The following is a 20,520-nucleotide window of genomic DNA, read 5'->3' on the forward strand; positions in this document are numbered from 1 at the left end:
GCTATATCACACAGCCATTGCAGCTAGCCAAATAACAAAGGCATTGCAGCTAGCTATATCACACAGCCATTGCAGCTAGCCAAACAACACAGGCTTTGGATCTAGCTATATCACACAGGCACTGCAGCTGGCTATATCGCACAACCATTGCAGCTAGCCATATCACACAGGCATTTCAGCTAGCTATATAACACAGGCATTGCAGCTAGCTATATAACACAGGCATTTAAGTTAATCCTGATGTGCAGGAAGGTAGTTGCTGTCGCTAGACTCTTCTGAAGTATGTAGTTATAGAGCTATTCTTACATTTATCATTAAAACTATCGGCGCGATATTACTATGGGACAAACCTTCAACTAGATAACCAAATAAAAGTATTAGCAAGACATATTATTAATATATTTACATGGCGTCTGTTCGCAAGTCGTATTCCAGTGTTACAAATAAAAATAAAGTCTTAAAAAATGCAAAATGCGGTAAATGTTACAAGGCTGTGCGAAATGGCATCCTCTGTGAAAATTGTGATTCGTGGTTTCATTTTGGAAAGTGTTGTGAAGTGGAAGAACAGAATATTCCGGAAGATAAATGGCTTTGCACAACATGTGCAGAAGAAAATGGCGATGCAGTGAATAATGGTAATGCAAATCATGGATCGCTTGAGAACTGTGAGTACAAACAAATAATTCAGAGTTTAACAGAGGAGATTGCATCACTGAAAGAAATAGTAAAAATTTTAACAGAAGAACTTTCTACACAAAAATCAGCACTAAAATATCCTGAAAAGACTGATAACACGTGGGTGAACACGACGAAACAAAATACGTGTAGACCACCCATCTGCTCTCCACCCAACATCATGCAACTCTCGAATAGGTTTTCAGTCTTTAGAAATTCGCGTGATTTTCCACATCTCTCGGATGTTGCTACAGGTAAACACGGTAACAAGCCTAGTCATCAAACGGATTTTGAGAATGCCATAACCTCGTCCCCAAGAAGGGAAATATCACGTAGTAAGAACATCTCCTGCGAAAAACAAAACACCCGCAAGTTTGAAGATTCAGAAATTTCAGTACCTTGTCAGGCGATCTCTTCGGCAATGGGACAAGCCTCAAAAACTACCTACAACAAAGCAAGAAACACCCACAGGAATAGCATCCACCCCATTAGCAGCAGTAAAAACGATGGCAAAGTCAACAAAAATAAATGCAACAAAATAAACAAGACTGAACAGCAGAATCGTGTATTAATTGTCGGCGACAGTCATGCCAGAGGCTTATCTGAACTGATATCTGACTACAGTAATAACATCAATGCATTTGGTGTAACTAAACCAGGGGCCCCTCTAAAAGAAGCAATGAAAGGTTTTCTTGAAGATTCAGCATCTGTAAAAAATTATGACTATGTGGTGATAATTGGTGGCTCGAACGATGTGGCCAAAAATCAAGGCATGGAAGCAGTTCATACCCTCAGTGAGTCACTCAAAGCCTTGAGCAACAAAACTATAGTTGTAGTGAGTCTTCCCATTAGATATGATTTAGATAGCTCATCTTGTGTAAATGCTGCTATTAGTGTTACAAATACAAATATTCAAAACTTATGCATGCAGTTCAACAATGTAAAATATGTTGATATAAGTAAATTAGATAGAGCACTACATACTAGGCATGGTCAGCATCTAAACAACAGAGGAAAACAACACATTGCATCATTGATCTACAATCAGTTGTGCAGTATACAAAATAAAGTACATGTCAAACAGTGTACCTTTTTAGATAGATGGGTAATAAGGGAGAATAACAACGATGTGTTAGATAAAGAAAAAATAACCTGTAGGGCTACCTTACTCGATAAGTGGGTGATAAGAAAGAAGTCAAATGAAAATAGTAAACATTTTTTAGGCCGGGAATATGTACAAATGAAACCAGTCAATGCCAGATCTACAACAGACTGACCCCTGAAAGTCATCTCACTATTTTCCATCAAAACATTCGAAGTATTGTAAATAAAGTTGACTTGTTTATTGAAGCCTTAGACATGTTTGAGGTAGAAAATAAGACTAAGGTTAATATAGTATGTCTATCTGAACACCATCTAAAGTCTATTCAAGTTCCACAAATTAGAATTCCAGGATTTAAACTGGTGTCACACTATTGTAGGAATAAATTCTCGGGAGGCGGAGTATGTATCTTTATACAAGACAACATCAAAACCGAAACTGTTAATGTTGATAAATATTGTGCTGAAAAAGATTTTGAATGTACTGTAGCCTTAGTGAAATTACTTTCCAAGAGAGTTCTGATAATTTCTGTTTACAGATCCCCAACAGGAATATTTGAGATATTTTTAAAGCAATTAGAACTGCTGTTATTAAAAAAGATCAGGACAAATATTGAAACTATTATTTGTGGGGATTTTAATATAAACTATTTAGAAGACAGTCATTATAAACAACGTTTAAACTCCTTATTAGGATCCTTTAATCTTACTCCCACTGTTCAGTTTGCCACCAGAATACAATCAACTTCTGCTACTATAATTGACAATATATTTATTGAAAAACAAAATTTGGATAAATATATTGTTATTCCACTGATAAATGCGTTATCTGATCATGATGCTCAGGTTATACAGCTGCACAATATTGAACTTAAAATGGAAAAAAGGAATAAACAAAACAAACTTAAAAAAATAAGGGCAATAGATAACATATCAGTAATACATTTTATAGCTGATTTAAAAAAGGAAAACTGGATTAATACATCCACTGATAATGATACAAATTTACAGTTTAATTTATTTCACTCAACCTTCTTAAGGCTTTTTGAAGCAAATTTCCCTCCAAAATTAGTTCAGGTGAGGGAGGGATATCAAAATCTGTGGTTAACCAAAGGCATAAAAACGTCGTGTAAAAGGAAAAGAGAGCTGTATTTGCTTTGCAGGACGTCAAATGACGCTGTACTCAAATCTTACTATAAGAATTATAGCAAAATACTAAGCAGAGTCATTGATAAAGCTAAGCAGTTCCACTTTCAAAATTTAGTATCAAAATCAAAAAACAAGGCTAAAACTACTTGGGATATAATTAAACATATGACTGGTAAAAGTAACAAGCCTAAGTCAAACTACCCTATTACTGTAATAGTAAATGGGAAATCGTTAGTAGAAGCAACAAATGTAGCAAATGCTTTTAACACCTACTTCTTAGAAATAGTTGATATGCTATTCAAAAATCTGTCGACAAAAAATAACCCCATAAAACTTATGCAGCAAACTCTGCCTAGAAAAACGTGTAATTTTGTATTTACCCCCACAACACCTACAGAAATTTGTGAAATTGTACACTCTTTAGCTCCTAAAACTTCTACAGGCTATGATCAAATATCAAGTGTACTACTCAAGAAATGTATCAACAAGATCAGTGCCCCTCTTAGTAACATATTTAATAAATCATTTTCAACAGGTATCTTTCCAGAACGATTAAAATTTACCATTGTTAAACCTCTCCATAAAAAGAATGATGCGAATTTAATGTCAAACTACAGACCCATTTCACTTATATCAACATTTGCTAAGATAATGGAGAAATTAGTACATAAAAGACTGTCTAAATACCTTGAGTCAAATAACCTATTGACTAAAGATCAGTATGGATTTCGCAGTGGTAAATCCATTGATGACGCAGCGTTTAAATTAACATCAATAGTACTAAAATCCCTAGATAAGAGAGAGAAGGCTGTGGGTCTTTTTTGCGACTTAACCAAAGCTTTCGACTGTGTGGACCACAAGATACTTCTAGACAAACTGTATCATTATGGTATTCAAGGCACTGAATTACAATGGTTCACATCCTATCTAACTCAACGATATCAACAAGTAGCCATAACGGATCAAGACAACGGTGAAATATTCTCGGAAGTAGGTGTAAACAAATGTGGTGTCCCACAAGGGTCTATTCTTGGTCCATTGCTTTTTATCTTGTATATAAATGACTTGCCTTGTTATATAGCTGATAAAGCTAATGCAGTTCTCTTTGCTGATGATACCAGCATACTTTTCACTCAAGCTAACCATCAGACTCTAACTAACAATATACATGAAACGCTTCGCAACTTAAAAATATGGTTCGAAGCAAACAAATTAACATTAAATCTAGAAAAAACAGCATTTCTTAAATTTAACACAAGCTACATGCAGAATAATGACTTGCAAGTTAATTACGGAGTTACAGTCATAAAGGGATGCATGAATACCAAATTCTTAGGTCTTCATTTAGATAGTTGTTTGAATGGGAACACACACATACACAACATTATACCTAAACTAAATGCAGCCTGCTTTTCATTACGTACTTTGGCTCATTATATGAACCTAGAGTCACTTAAGCAAGTATACTATGCATACTTTCATTCAATAATGTCATTTGGTATAATTTTCTGGGCACAATCTTCCCATAGCAAGCACATTTTCATTATACAGAAGAGAGTCATCAGAATTATGACGGGAGCAAAAAAACTGGACTCTTGCAGACCATTATTCAAAAAACTTAACATTCTTACTTTTCCTTCACAATATATATATTCTACAATTAAATTTGTAGTAAAGAATTTTGACTACTTTTTAAAAAGCTCAGATGTGCACACATACAATACCAGAAATAGAAATGACCTCCACTTGCCACTTAACAGACTCAAGCTAAGTCAGAAGGGTGCAATTTTCTCAGGCATAAAACTATTTAATAAGTTACCTGAGAGTCTGAAAGAGCTAAGCAAACAAAATAATAAAAAATTCCAGAAGAACCTTAAAATATTTCTTTTATCTCAGACATTCTATACAGTGGATGAATTTCTCACATACTAACTGTTTGGCATTTTATTCTACTTCTTGTAATACAATAACTTTTATCTCACATTTGATATTTAGTATTGTATAATATAATAAGAAGATCCACTATTAAAAAATTAATAAATCTGTCAAATATAATAAAGTCTCAAGCTAAATGTATATGTGAAATGGTGTCTAAATATGTAATCAAATACTATACATACTTTTGTTATTCTTTTGTACATAGATTACTGTATTTATGTATTGCTGTGGGTTTATGTGTAAGCGCTGATCTTAGATATGTTATTTTTTAATGTATATAAAACTGACATGTTCCATATCCCAGAACTCCAGCAGTTTGTAAGGGGTCTACGGAATGAAATGAATAAATAAATAAATAAATAAATAAACAGGCATTGCAGCTAGCCATATCACACAGGCATTTCAGCTAGCTATATAAGACAGGCATTGCAGCTAGCTATATCACACAGGCATTTCAGCTAGCTATATAACACAGGCTTTTAAGCGAGCCAAATAACACAGGTATTGCAGCCAGCTATATAACACAGGCTCTGCAGTTGGCTATATCACACTGGCATTGCAGCTAGCTATATCACACAGCCATTGCAGCTAGCGATATCAAACAGGCACTGCAGCTAGCTATATCACACAGGCATTGCAGCTAGCCATATAACACAGGCATTTAAGCGAGCCAAACAAAACAGGCATTGCAGCTAGCCATAAAACACAGGCATTTAAGCGAGCCAAATAACACAGACATTGCAGCTAACTTAATAACACAGGCATTACAGCTGGCTATATAACACATGCACTGCAGCTAGCTATATCACACAGGAATTGCAGCTAGCCATATAACACTATAAATGCGTATATCCATATCGCACATCACATAGGTACTGCATCTGGCCATATCACAAAAGCAGTTCATCTAGCCATATCGCGCCTAACACTGAAGGCCTTTCCAATAAAGGCACAAATTTTTCAAGTTAGGACCAAATTCTAGTATTTGAAATAACTGTGTGCTATATGCGTTTCACAAAAAAGCCTGAGAGAAACCAGTTTAACAGGTAGTCAATTCCTTTTTTTTTATAATTATCAAAAATATAATACTTTACGTATTACTCAATTTTACAAATAATATCAGTGATTAATGATTAACAATGTAGTAATGTTTCACGTTATTAAGTTTAAAACGCACCACGCTTAAACATAATAAATAACAGAGCATTTATAACAAACTATCGCCGCAGCGATTCAGTAATTTATGAACACATTCAAATAGTTAATCTGCAAGGGGAAATTATTCCCGATAAACAAGAACACGAGACTATAAATGCTAGCAAGCGTTACAATACAATTATAAGAACTAGAAGTATTATTAGTTATATTGACTCCTCGCGACCAAAGTAGGGACACGTTACGTAAGACACAATGAAAGACTAATACATCATTCACTTATGCGTTAATAAAGCACGTGAATTAGAATATACGTGTTATACATAACTATCAAAATTAAAAAGTTACTGCGTTTTTTAACATCTCGGGGAAACCCAGAATTAACAAATATACGAGGTTAAGCAAGCCCACAAACAATAAAGGGCAAAACATAATTTAACTCAAAGGAATATTCAATAGGTGACATCCGAAAGAGAATTTAGAAAACAGGAGCATTTAAGCATTACGTCGCAATCTACATTACGGTAAGGGTCGCCGTCCTACTTACATTTCCGTCTCCCCGAAGAAGCTCTCACTACTACATTACAGAAAGTTGACTACATGATACATATTTGGTTATAGCTCTCAGATGAGCTGTACCCAGACTACCTATGAGAATAAGGTCGAAAAATGGCTAACCAAGCCTTATAAATGCTCGGCATGATGCAGCGCGCATGCGCCAAACCCCAGGAGGGGAGGCCAAGACTGACAATGTACTAATGAGCGAGGAGGGGAGAGGGAGGGAGGAAGGAAGCGCCAACGCCCGCCGCGGCGCGCGAAGTTCAAAAGCAGCGGACCCGACTGCTTCAACACAAACAGTGCATTTGGTCATAAAACACCAGGAGTGCAGCTGGCCAATTCGCACATCACACCAGTGGTGCATCTGGCCATATCACTCAATTAGTGTAGCTAGCCATATCACACATTGCTTTCATGTTAATTGAAGCTGCAAATTTACAAATACCTGTAATAGTAAATTGTTATTTCAGTTACATTCACAAAATATTTTTACAGTGTATGTTGATGTTACAATGGATAAAAACTTATTCAAGCGTATACCTCAGCCGTCTCTATAATACACAAGAGTAAAAAATTAATAAAAGCAATTTTAAAAAATTCTCATGAATCGTGGCCTTTAACACGCGACATAAAAATGCCAACAAAACAAGTATCAGTACAATCCGCACTGCACGAATTATGCACGAAATTATCAAACATTTTGCAAGTTCCCGCCATTCCTTTAGACACACGTTTATTTAGCGGACCAATAGTAATGTCTTGTTAGCATGGTGGGCTACTTATCAAGCATTAGTGGGTCAGTTCTTTTAAACAAGGTGCCATAAAAATTGTTTTATAATAATACAAGAAAAATATTTTACATATTTTTTACACCTAGCTGTAAGACACAAATATGTAAGTTTATAATTCCACATTCATCATAGTTTCGGAAAATACAATTCTTATTTTCATACAAAGCTTTCGTTTTATAGATATTCTACGATAAAGAATGTAACTTTCTCTTTGTACTTATATAAAAAATACCTAGTAAACCATTATTATTTTTTTCTTTGAAAACAATTTTGTTTTAAATTTTTTTTAACAGTTCTGGATGGCAGTACACACTTATAACATTGCATGATGTTTTACTTTGTTGGTTCGTAGCGCGTTGTCCCTGAAAGTGCTTGTGTGTGCAATTTGGTTGGGAGAAAATACAAATGTTGTTACCAATCCTCAAGTGTGCTCTAACACTTCCACGTCTCTACTCCCAGAGTTGTTCATGCAGAGATGCGATGTCGTAAGCCCGGTTCTCCCGGAGGAACGTAATTACTGTCCCAACCACGCTCATAACTTGCCGATTAATTACGCTGTAAACCGTTTAACGTCTGGAATTCATAGGTCAAGGGAGCAGCAAAAGCGACGTTGAAAAACATCCAGCTTCGTTCTGTGGAAGCGAAAGGAAAGCCGCGGCTGGAGACCGGGGCAGCTACGCTCATGCTGTGAACGCCACGCTAGACTGCATCCCACTGCACATTAGAAGCACGTTTTCATTGCGTCATATGTACGAGGCGTTACCAGTTTTTGATATTGCCAGTTTGGCAAATGAAATTAAGTATATAAATGGTAAAGATATTTTTTAATGATTGTATTTCAATGTAGTCTTAAATTTTTGTTGTCAGCATATTTTAGGTCAAATCTAGACTACGCAAACAAAGAGCAATAATCAGGAATTGTTTAAAGACTTGATAAAGCAGCAAGAGTGGCGCTTGTTTCGGCGACTGGGGGAGGGAACCGAGGTCTGCGCGCTACGGCGCTACGGCGCTACGGCGCTACGGCGCGGACACGGGCGTTGGCAGGAACACTACGAGACGTCTGTGCAGACTTCAGCGCAATAAGCTCCACCAACAGGCCACCTGCCATGGTTTAACTGTTGTGCCTGCTGTACGAACGCAATTTTCCTGTTTAAATATAAATACCTTTGCCAGCTGTGAAAGAGTTAATTGTGCAGTAACTTTTACAACTTAAGTTGCATTTATTTAGAGAAAATGATACAGACTTTGAGTAACTTTGTTTATAGACTTTTTTTTTCGCTGTGAAATTTAAGTAATTTAAAACTTGAAATGAAACTACGCACTTGCGGTATAAAATTTAACTGTGATAATGAACTTTAAGCCCGGGAGATAGTGCACTTTATTTTTTTTGGGTACACTTGTTAAATTTACGTAGCCAAATGTTACGAAATCGTAATTGTTATTCAATTTTTCTTGGATTTTATACGCTTATTTTTAACGTCTTATTTTATAGCCTTTTAGTAGGTATGCAAGCTAACAAGGTATTAATATTTAATTTCATCTTTGTAAGCTCATTGCAAACACATTGTGAGTGTGCATTCAAAATACAGTAAACCGAGTTATATTTGATTTGGTCAATAAAATTAACGAAAGTTTAACACTGCTGATACGATTACTCGCATTCATATACTTTGTTTCAGATCTTTCAACAAATTGTTTTCGAGAACATCCCGTTGTTGGAACAGTGCTTTAGGTGTTAGGTGGATTGTTCAAACGCCGGCTGCACGCACGAAAAATTGTCACGTTCCGCATGAGCCGAGCGTGCAAGAACCGGCCAACTACCGTGCGAGAAAATCTTCTATAATATCAAACAGGTTAAGGCGGGCTTTCTAACTAATTTTTCGTGATTATATTTAAACAAATTATTTTAATTAAATTTTGCAAAAACTGCAAATAATATTTGAAAATTAAACAGTATGCAATTTTTAATCAATGTTCTCTTATGACGTTATGACGTGAAATTATCGTCCGTAAACCGACTTTACAGACAACCCCCTTAAAGTTTGTAAAGTTGTAGGCCTACATGACGTCATATGGAAAGGCCAGACCGGGCCGGGGGTTATGGATGGGTTCGCCGAGTGCGCCTGCACTCGTCTGCAAGTCTCACACACTGCTGGTCTAGAAACCCTTCCGCCAACAGCACACGCTGCTACTTCCATCGCTGGACTGCTTCTGCACTTGGCTCGGATCACACGTGGAGGACTCCAGCCAATGGGAGATCTACCAGAGAAGTATTGAACCACGCGCAATCCAGTCGAAACATCGCTCACGTGAGCAGCCAATGAACGGGGCACATTCACCCGAGTGTTCAGATGACTGTGGAATCTATCCTGGAGGTCATTGAATCAAAATATTCTTCCAGTCCCAGTTACTACTTGATGACAGTATAGATTGAAAATGTTTCCACACCTGAATGATCACTGACATTGGATCACGAGCTATCTGACACTGCCTGAAGAGCTGGAATCCAATCGCAAACACCTTAAAAACAGCTGACTAAATCACGTGCGACTCGGAGAAAAGACACTGAACATATGGAGGACCATGTATTTTTTGCGAAAATATTTCCAGACCAGCTGTGAGTTAAAACAGTGTAGTGTTTCATGGTTGGCTGGGTTTGTTTCAGGCACACGACTACTGCCAGCGCACCAATCACAGCCTTCCAGTGCTGAAGTAAACGTGTCCTGAATGGCCCGGCCAAACATGGCAATGGCTTCTCCTGTAGACATCCGTCGACCACAAGGACACAATCGCTAGTTAAGGCATTATTCACTGCAGTGCAATGAGCGGAAAACAAATGCCCCTAAACCCACGACACAGACTTGTTCTGCACACGTTCAAGGAGCCCTTGTTCAATGGAACAACGTGGATTACTGCAGGTATTAATTAAAAGTTTACTGATCAGTAGAGACCTGCAAAATTCGCGGATTCATTCGGTAATAGGCTAGAATTCAAACACATATAACTCTTAGATAATTTTGCCATTGGCTTACTTTTCATCTGGACTAATCTCAACCAGTTGTAAACCCTCAACCAAAGAAGGATCGAATCACAGACAAACCAGCTGAGACGACTTACAAGTCGGCAGCCAATGAACTGGCGTTATTTGCCCGAGTGTACAGGGGTATGTGCAGTCTATCTTGAAGGTCATTGAAACCGCGAACTTTGCAGGTCTCTACTGATCAGACATGCCAAGTTTATTTCGCGAAGCTGTAACTCGCTTTATGGCCATTTCAGTGTTCACGCCCGTGCCTCGAGGTTATAAACCCAAGAGAGAGCACCACTACTCACGGCAGACGTCGTAAACACGGCGACACCCGACTGCCGGAATGAATAAGACGAATACGTTCAGCGATGCAAGGCGGACGTGACGTTCTTTGATGAAGTTGTTTAATGAAGCGGCGAAATCTAAGGGAAAAACTACGAGCTATGCGTTTTAAATAAAATATTTATGATAGGCTACCTTGTAGCGTAGCTAGGACTCATTCCTAGTAGGGTAACAGGTATTGCAGCTTTAGGCTTAGGCTAACAACACTACAGCGCCTAGTTATTGATGATAACTTGTCATTTCATAGCAATTCCAAAACAAAATAATAAATTTTATTTTTATTGGGATTATAAACATTAAAATTTTTAGAGTAGTCTAGCGAGAGTAGAAATATAGTACGATAATTGATTTAAATTACCTCAAGAAACTTAAAGAAACTATGACTTAGTCGTGATTAAATATCGTAGCTACGACTACGAAAATCTGCTCGTATGATATCTAGGACACTGAAGAAAAGTGACAGCCAATGGAAAACTAGTTCTCGCAGTTAGACATAGGACAGTAGAGTATGTCCATAATGACGGTAGTATGAAATGCTAGGCCAATGAAGCAGAATGGTGTGGCGCGAGGCATCTCTGATGCAGGCGTACTTTGTCATATTCTCCATAGAGTATGGAGTGTATAGCTCGTTACGGTGTGCACTAACAGATTCTCTTCTGCATGCCTAGTGTTTCTGCGCTGCTGTTCTGAGCGAGGGCCGTCTGTGTCACTCCGTGTGACGCACCACTGCCATCCCACGCCATTCTACTTACGCCCAATCTCGCGTGTTAACTGCCCGAGGTCCGGAGAGGACCCCGCTATGTGCTGACGCCACGTCAGTTCTTGGGTCAGCAGGCTGCTGAAAGCTTTTCAAATGAACCTGATCAGGCACAAGAGAAATTGTCCAAGAAACCTGAAAGGACATATTTGTCCTATAGCTCAGGTTGATGTTGAAAATATAATAGTGTGTGGGTATAAGTGTGTTCAAACACATGTTATTATAGAGTCCACATTAAAATTCAGCTACTCTATTCCCATGTTTTGCTTCCATGCTAATTCAAATAACCAAAAACCGTTTCATGCACTGAAAAAAAATAGCACAGAAATGAACACGTAACAGTTATGTAGTTATTTTGGTTCAAAGTAGCAGTAAAAAATTTCAACTCCATCAACATAATTATCTGAATACATAACTTTCCAAAGCATAGTTTATAATTATTCCGTGAGTTTCAGGAAATGTTTAAGATACCAATAAATTATTAGAAACTCGTCCCATTATAAACATTCTACAAGGGTACTGAAATTTGGTTTCTACAACTAGTCTATTCTACTTCTTTCTCAGAGCACGTTAAACCATTAAGTCGAAAGTGCCAGATTTCCAGCGTTGATTTTCTCACATTTTCTTCACACATTGGAGCTATAAAGGTGAATTAAAATCCTTTTTTTCAGTTTAGGTAATCTTAGCCAGCGCGCAGATCTTTCAGTTAAAGTCTCGTCTGACTAAAAAACAGGGCTCCAATGCTGTGCTCAAACGCGCCTACAAACAGGTTCGAAGATAGTTTATATGTTTACCATAATCAGAGTTCGTTTTGCAATGAACTGTCTCGGAAATTTATTGGGAGAATGTTATTTACTGTAAGCTCACTTTAGTTTTCGAAACCAGTCACTGCCACTGATATCAAGGGCCTCGCAGGGTTTATGGGAAACCAGTCTCCCAACATGTCTTGCCTGGTTTCACGACCAACGAGTGCCGCGCTAGGGAGTGTATGGAGCCATTGACATGCCCAGATAGGTCCTTTGGCCCTTATGCATAAGCATCAGTCGTTGATCAGGAACACGCCATATTATTCTCAACCATTTTTAATTTTTTTAATTTATAATTTTTTTATGTTTCGAATATAAAATTGCTTTGCTGTAGCATCTATATAATAAAATGACATATCTGAAGTTAAAATTGACTAGTTTCTTTAAATAGTTTACCCAGTCAAGTCATTGGCGTTTAGTATTTAACTAATTTTTGGAAAATTTGTAGTAATATTGTTAATAGGTAAATTTTATCGTCTTTGTAAGTCATGTGCAACCAATATTTAAACAAGACAAATTTTCATTACTAAGCTATAGAAAATTTTCATGGATTAAAAACGTTTGAAACCAATATGGCGTCTTCTCATGCCTACCGCTCCCCCTTAAGACCTGGTTACCTCTCTTCAGCCACTGCAAGGCAAGTTCTCGCAACCCTGGTCTTGTCACGTCGGGCTCTGCCATCCTTCCCGAGGCAGTCCCAACTACAGGCGTGTGGCACAACATTAGGAAATTTTGTTTCTTGGTTTTGGTCTCCGATGCGGGAAAAGGTCCCCGGGCGCCGGATGGGGAGATATTACCCTGAAAATTCCGGCAAACCATAACCCTTCTGACTTCCAGGCACCAGCACTGGAGAAGTTATTCCAGGAGCAGTGCTTTGAATCTCGTTCTTCTAATGTTTACACTACTGTGGTCTCGGATGAAGAGTGATCTCTATGTAACACACAGTCCGTTGATCGTTGGATTAGTGGCTTCCCAAATCTCTGCAAGAAGATGATTGGACTGAGCCTTCCCGGGACACGTTGGATGTGCCGAGCAAGCACTTGCTATTTTCTTAGAAATAACATTATTTGAAACTAGCGTGTGCATGCAATCAGCCCGACCATTATTAAAAACCACATATGTACGGCAGAACAAAAACGACCGTTTTAAAATCTTGGAAAAATGGAAAAAGAACCTGAACGTAAACAAAGGCGTCTGATGGATCCCTACTCGAGCCCGAATAGACAGTATTAATAGTAAGCGATATTTATAGTCTCCGAAGCAGTGGTGGCGGTTCTGTGGTTGCAAATCGCGCTGGCTGATGTGACAGCAACGGACACCTAGCCGCGCGAGAGACTGTAGCCTCTCCACTTGTCATGGTGGTATCGTGGTGCACAGTGGTGACGTGGTGCATGGTAGTACAGTCGCGTGCAAGGCCCAACACGCTTTTGTCACCTTCACCAGCGGCCAATGTCCACACGAATGTGATTTCATTATTTCTTAAAGTCCTGGCTCATTTACCATACTCGCTTTTTGTTTGTGGGTGTTGTTTTGAAACAGTTTATACAGTGAAACACCCGTAAAAATGACCAGCGGACTTTGCGACATTCGCGTTAACTTCTGGAGTCAGGCCGTTTTTTTTCTGTAAGGATAGCTTACGATTCGGTGTTTTTTATTCTAGCCTTTCTTCCGTGTGTTTGTGTATTCATATTTACTTTTTTTTGTCAGTTCTTCGGTTTTTTATAACATAAAGTGAAACTAGCTATGCCGTATGTCCAAAATAATGATTTCAATCCTTCCCCCATTGAAAAAATCATTTATGGAGGTTAGGTAAGTTATATTAATAATACTATACGTAGCCTATATGTTTGCAGTAGTTGCTAACGTATTAAATGTTTTGCGAAAATTGGTGAATTATTTGGTTTTTCCAAGAGGGTAGGTTTTCGCTCGTTTAAATGATCGTAACTATAAATCAAACAACTTACTTATCTATAATTTATGTAACCTACAAGACATTGCTAAAGTTAAACAATTATGTTAGATCAGTTACATTACTAATACTTGAGGAAGTTAACTATTTAAAATAACTGCGATTGATTTTTCCAAAAGTGTAGGTGTGTAAGCGACTAGGTGGTCTTACTAATAAGAAAGGTTTGAATAGGTACGATCACCGGCAGTTAGAATATTGTAAAATGGTTTTTTCCCAACCCAACTAACACTAAGTGTGTACGCAGGAGGGGCCGGGCTATAGAGGGCCTAGGCACGTCTCTAAGCCTGTACGTAGTGGACCTTGTTCCTACTGGCTGCGGGTCGCCATGGGCGTGTCCACAGCACTGTGGTCCAATCACCAACGAGGAGCACATTTACAGCATGTCCATAAAAGAATCTCCTAGTTACAAACTTTTATAGAATAAACTGTAATATTTGGTGGAGTGTTGGTTCAAGTCACAATCAAAGAAAACTCAAACAGTTTTAGATAAGCGCATGCGCGAAAACAGCTTAGTTGTTTTCTCGCCTGCAGCGCGAAAGAACGGTTCCTTCCCCAATTAGTAGAGAGTGAACCTGTAAACTTTATTTTGCAACAGGATGGAGTCACTCCCCATTTGAACGAGAGTGGTTGAACGTGCAAGTCCCTGACCGTTGAATTGGTCGTAATGGTCGAGACGACAGAGCTCTTTTTCGCTGGCCTCCACGTCTCATGACATAACGCCATGCGATATTTTTTTCTTTGGGGCTATCTGAACATATGGCAGAGTTGAGACAGATTTGAAGACGTTATTGCTTCCATTACTCTGGACGTGTTAACCAAAGTGTGAGAAGAATTGAACTCTTAGGTTGGATGTGTGCCGTATAACTAAAGGTGCACATATTGAACATTTGTAAGAAACACTATATTAGTTTACCTTCAATTTGATGTATGATTAGTTGTAAATAGTCTAAACTAAACTGTTAAAATATGCAATTGAGACTATGATATTCTGTTATGGACATCCTGTATATGTGCTTCCAGTCCACTTTGCTATGCAATTAATCCACGAAATATTCGTGGCTCTAATCATTATAAGTGCATTTAAATATGTTGTGTGTCAAATACGTAGTCAACATTAAAAAGTTTCAACATAACCACGTGTCTGTTGGGGCAACCGTTAGTAAACGAATCCACGTAGCTTGTTTACATCAGCTGAATATTAAAGTCACATTGGCAAATCGTAAGCCTTGTACTAGCTGACCTGGTAGCCATTTTAATGTAACATCTAATCGAGCTCTTCCTTTTGCGCTGCAATTGGTCACGTATCAAACACGACATTTTTGCGCGCGGAAAGGCAAGTCAAATGGCACACGTTGTAAATAATTTGAGACCTGCCAAATTTGTGTTATTTTCCGGCCCCAGGCTGAGCAAACGTGTGCAGAATCAAGTCGATGTGACGTGTCCATTGGCTGCAGCACATTTCACCTACTCTCAGGCACGCACGGGATTGGGTCAGCTGTTTCATAGTTGCTTATCATGCCATTTTAGTCGTTCGGGGCGTGACAAATAAACCACTGGCGTGATCCAATGACAAGAGCCATTCCGGTGCACAGACCTCTCGAGCAATAACTAGAGACCTGAAAAATTCGCGGTTTCGATGGCCTTCAGGATGGACTGCACATATCCCTGTACACTCGGGAAAATAACGCCAGTTCATTGGCTGCCGACTTGTGAGTCGTCTCAGCTGGTTTGTCTGTGATTCGATCCTTCTTCGGTTGAGGGTTTATAACTTGTTGAGATTCGTCCAGATGAACAGTAAGCCAATAGCAAAATAATCTAAGAGGTATATGTGTTTGAATTCTAGCCTATCACCGAACGAATCCGCGAATGTTGCAGGTCTCTAGCAATAACGTGAGTTCGGCAGGCCTTCACACGCACGCTCCAGGGCATCTCAGGCAGCACGGGAAGCCAGTTTGAGGCAGGTTCATGGCCGGCTCGCCTTGCGCCAGTGGAAATGTCAAACAGCAAACAAATCAGGCCTCAGTTCTGCTGATACCTATCAAGGCCCATGCGAAACTTTAGGAAGAAGACTAATTAAAACAATTTTGACTCGTTTTGGGTGAACAGATAATAATTCCACATCAAGTTTATAAAGTTTCAAAAATTTAAAAAAATCTTATTTTTGTGTTTAATTATTTAATTCATATTATTTAAATTCAAATAAACATGACTGAAGCTGTAGATAGCTTCGAGCACTGATGCTAACGTTGTCTTGAGTCCGACACAATTCGAACAAGTTGTGCTTTCCACCATTCTGAAAACTAACCGAACCTACCATTTATTAGTAAAGTGTCACGTGACCACAGATTAACCGTTTCTTACGCGAGTTTTGCTTGAACTGAAAAATTAGACTCAACTTAACGCAAATAAGAACCTAACTAAAATTGTTATATTTGTCACTAAAACTTTAACGTTTTTCACTAGAATTCTCGTTTGCAAAAATATAGCAGTTTTTTTTATTATTTTGCGTTCCTTTAAACATTAAAAACCATCATTGAATTAATTATTTTTCCTTCTGAAGTATAACCTAAAGTTTTCTTGTGAAAGAGTGTCAAACGTTAGTTTACTACAAAAAAAACAGATGTATTAATTTTATTATATCAAACAATTATTGTATAAAAAATGAGGTTCATAAACTATCAAAACAATACTACTGTTATAAAATTTCAAAAATATTTTTTTGAAACAATAATTCTAAGTAGTTCATGTCATTTTATTGGCATAGTTTACATTTAATGTAAACGTTTTACCTACCCACAAAAATAAAACTCCTAATAAATTGTAATAATTTATGTCATCGTTGATTTAAAACTACTAGGCGACCTACTCATTCTCTGCTCCACAATATCGCGCGAAGCCTTCTTCAGTTACGTTCAGCTCAGCAATATTTTTCAAAAAAACAAAACAAAAAAAAAACAGACGTGTCTGGAATGAAAAGCCAACTTGAATTTAAATGCCTTTTCAGTTTTTTTTTTTTTTTTTTTTTTTTTTTTAAGGAAACCCCATTCAGACCATTTTGCTCTGAGAACCAACACGCTGCTAACTCTAACTGTTCTGCTTCGTCCTTCTAGCTACACAGAAGCATACACAAATTAACTTGGATTTATCCATTCATATAAAAAAAAACCTCAATAGGTACTACAAAAAATGTATATTTATACATTATTCTTACACCTTTTACAAAAGACCACGATTCATATAACATGCAATTAAATTATAACAAACAAATTAAATAATTTTAACGTTAAGCATTCAGCAGACTGTTATTAATTACAATTTAATATTAAATCCGTCCACTGTATCTGTCGCGTTCGCCAGCAGTAGCTTTGACTACGCAGTGTTAAATAACGAAAGAGCTCATTTGATTGTGAATTGTGTTATCAAGCGAACGAAAAAAAAATAAAATGCCGCGAGAATGGTCGAGGTTATTGGTGCGCGTATGACATACAAAATCTCATTACGCTTGCCCAGACTTCGGAACTGACAGTTTTGTCTGTTATCGGCGTACGAGATGATCAAGCGTGACACGGCTTACAAAGCGAACGCATTCCACAGAAGTTAACTTTTTCAGCCACAAAATAAATATCTCTTTTCAAAGTAAATACCGTGTGTCCCCTTTTTCATTATAAACGAGGAACTCTAGCACAGACTAGGCCCCAAATATTTCGTAATAATTGCTGCAAAGATTTGTTTAAAAAATAATCAATTTTTTGTTTTATGTTTTGCTAGACAGAGCTTATTTCACTTTGGTTAAATAAATGTATGTTAAAATATCTATTCGTACTACTCTTCGCTGCTAGGTAGCTTCGATGATGCGTTTAAGGTGAACAGTTTCTCAATGCTAATATATAATTTACAGCCTTTATCAAAATCTGTTTTAATATTCTTAGTATTAAATTAGCCGTTTACATTTATTGTTTTACACAGTTTTTTTTAATGGCTTTAAAGCTTTAAATTTTTTTACATGTGGATTCACTCACTTGGCAGATAAGGAAAAACTTTATGTTCATACTCACATTATAACCGACCTACAATTACAATTAACGTAAAAACAAGCAATAGCTACGATTACCACATATGTGTGCAAACTGTTAGCTTTAATCTATGAATTAGTACACTTCAGTCCAATAATTGCACTTAAATGACTAATTAGTGGATTCCACGGGTTCACAGCGAACTTCACTAATCCATCAGTCAGCTCCAGCTCGCCAGAAGACGCCCAGTGACTGACATGACTCTTGCGGCTGCAGTAAGCTTCAACTTGCAGACGGCTGCATCGCCTCTTGCGTGGCGTGCATTGCCACACAGCAAATTCTTAAGTACGTCTGACACAGGTAAACACCATATACGTTGCAGGTCATAACATGGAAAAGTACGCTTGACTCATACCATGTTTCTTGCTCACGACATCGTTGAAAACCAACACGGAATTGACTTTTGCTTCACTAGGAAGAATCACATCTGCATAATCAATATAAAGAAAATATTCCAGGTCTTCCACCGATCGTAGAATCGTAGCCAAGCGCTAATACTTTTTCTGCTGCAGCGACTTAGAATACAGGAACGCATTCTCGAACCGAAGACCATTTTTTCCCTCCACCAAACTCAGTAGAACACACTTCTTGCCACTGTTGGATGACCCTACCATTATGCATCAATGGTAGAACACAACAATGAACCGTATTTCCATTGGCTGATTTCTTAGCAAGAAACCTTTTTGTTATTGTCAGTCGGCACTACCTGATTCGCTTACTTCTCTCCTAGCTGGGAATTGCTGGCATATAGTTGCAAAGGGGCGTGTCCAATCATCAACACAGACTAGAAAATTAAGATTTGCATTCTAGCTTGCGAACAAATAAATCCGTGAAATTTGTGTACATTCAACTACCAATTAATTTCTTTATGTTAAAGAAACTCAATGTTGAGACGGTAAACCTTTATACGTGGTTTTGTTCATTAAAACATGGCTTAATATACTGTGGTTTTATTTTACATCGTTATTTTTCAGTTAACTGAAAATAATACAAAATCGTTTTCGTAAATAAAAATATTATATTACTGTAGTAAAAAATCATCGATTGTTAAAATAACATTATTTGTTATTAGTGCGGAAAAAATCGTCACCTTATCAACAATAGTACTCAAGTGATTTTTATGAAAAATACTGTAGCGTTTTACTATCTGGAGATGGGACACTGTGGCGCGGGCTCTGTGTATTCTGAGCTTGAGCTATACTGCTGTATATGCTGTAGCACTATATTGCGGCCCTATTTTTAACGTGTGGTCTGTGAAGTCACGACGAGCGCAAAGTGAACCGCGCATGCAGTGTGCAGAACTTGAATAAACAAACTTTCTATTTGCAAAACCTCCTACCGTTATGACCTCTCTGCAGACGAAACGTAAAGGAAAAGAAAACGTGTATTTGAAAACCGCCAAATATACTGAAAAGTATTCAAATGTGAACATAAAAAAAATCAATTTTAGTGTAAATTTTTTAAGCTTTCGAAATAAAAACAAAATTTAACTGAATATTTTTTTTTTCCGTTTGTTGACGGGATGAAGACCAGATTGTAACGGGTTAGTTTATTATTTTTTTTATAATAAAATGAAAAATGTGTTTTTACCGCTGTTTTCAATTATAAAATCCAATACAACCAAAACTCATTGTTCTCTGTTACAAAGAACAATTGCGAATAAAATCCTATTGCTACAATCTGTTTCGAGAATTTAAAAAGTTTTACAGTGAAATTTCACCAATTCCCAGTACTTTTAGGTTCATATATACCATTTACAAACGTGAACATACACTTAGTAACACTGTGTAGGTATCCTCCTCACAATTTCCCGGTTCCACTGAAATAAAAAAAATCTCTCAAGTATAAACATTTTCACCTGTTTATACCAGATGTGCTTGATATTTTTGTTTTTCAAGCAAGTAGTATAGGATAGCCGGTCCGGAAACAGGGTCCAGGGAGCGGTGCCAGTGCCGGTGTCCGCCATAATGAATTGTGTCGTCACGGCGGCCATATTGGATGAGTGTAACGGGACAAGTAGGACATTGACCTTTGACCCTCAAAATTTGCCAAAATTGGGCAAAAATTGCCCAAAATTCCTCAAAATTCGCCATAATTTCCATTTCTAAAGAAACAAATTCCGCCAAAAATTCTCAAAAAATTCCTCAATCCAAAGATTAGGATTTCGAAAATCCTCAAAAG

The 20,520-nt window shown here is 37.6% G+C and overlaps 1 protein-coding gene across 2 annotated transcripts in view; it reads right to left on the reverse strand.

Moving 5' to 3' along the window:
* The window catches only part of LOC134529022 (leucine-rich repeat-containing protein 15-like), a 48,589-nt gene that overhangs the window by 17,842 nt on the left and 10,227 nt on the right, over window positions 1-20,520 (reverse strand). Inside the window, exon 1 of one of the 2 annotated variants that reach the window (XM_063362700.1) lies at window positions 6,566-6,651. The exons of the other annotated variant lie outside the window; for it this stretch is intronic. The gene's annotated coding sequence lies outside the window, so the exon portion shown is untranslated. Of the gene's footprint in view, window positions 1-6,565; window positions 6,652-20,520 lie in introns of those variants that run through there. 2 annotated transcript variants of the gene reach the window in all.

The sequence above is a fragment of the Bacillus rossius genome, chromosome 2 (genome assembly GCF_032445375.1).
Source record: "Bacillus rossius redtenbacheri isolate Brsri chromosome 2, Brsri_v3, whole genome shotgun sequence".
NCBI lineage: Eukaryota > Metazoa > Arthropoda > Insecta > Phasmatodea > Bacillidae > Bacillus > Bacillus rossius.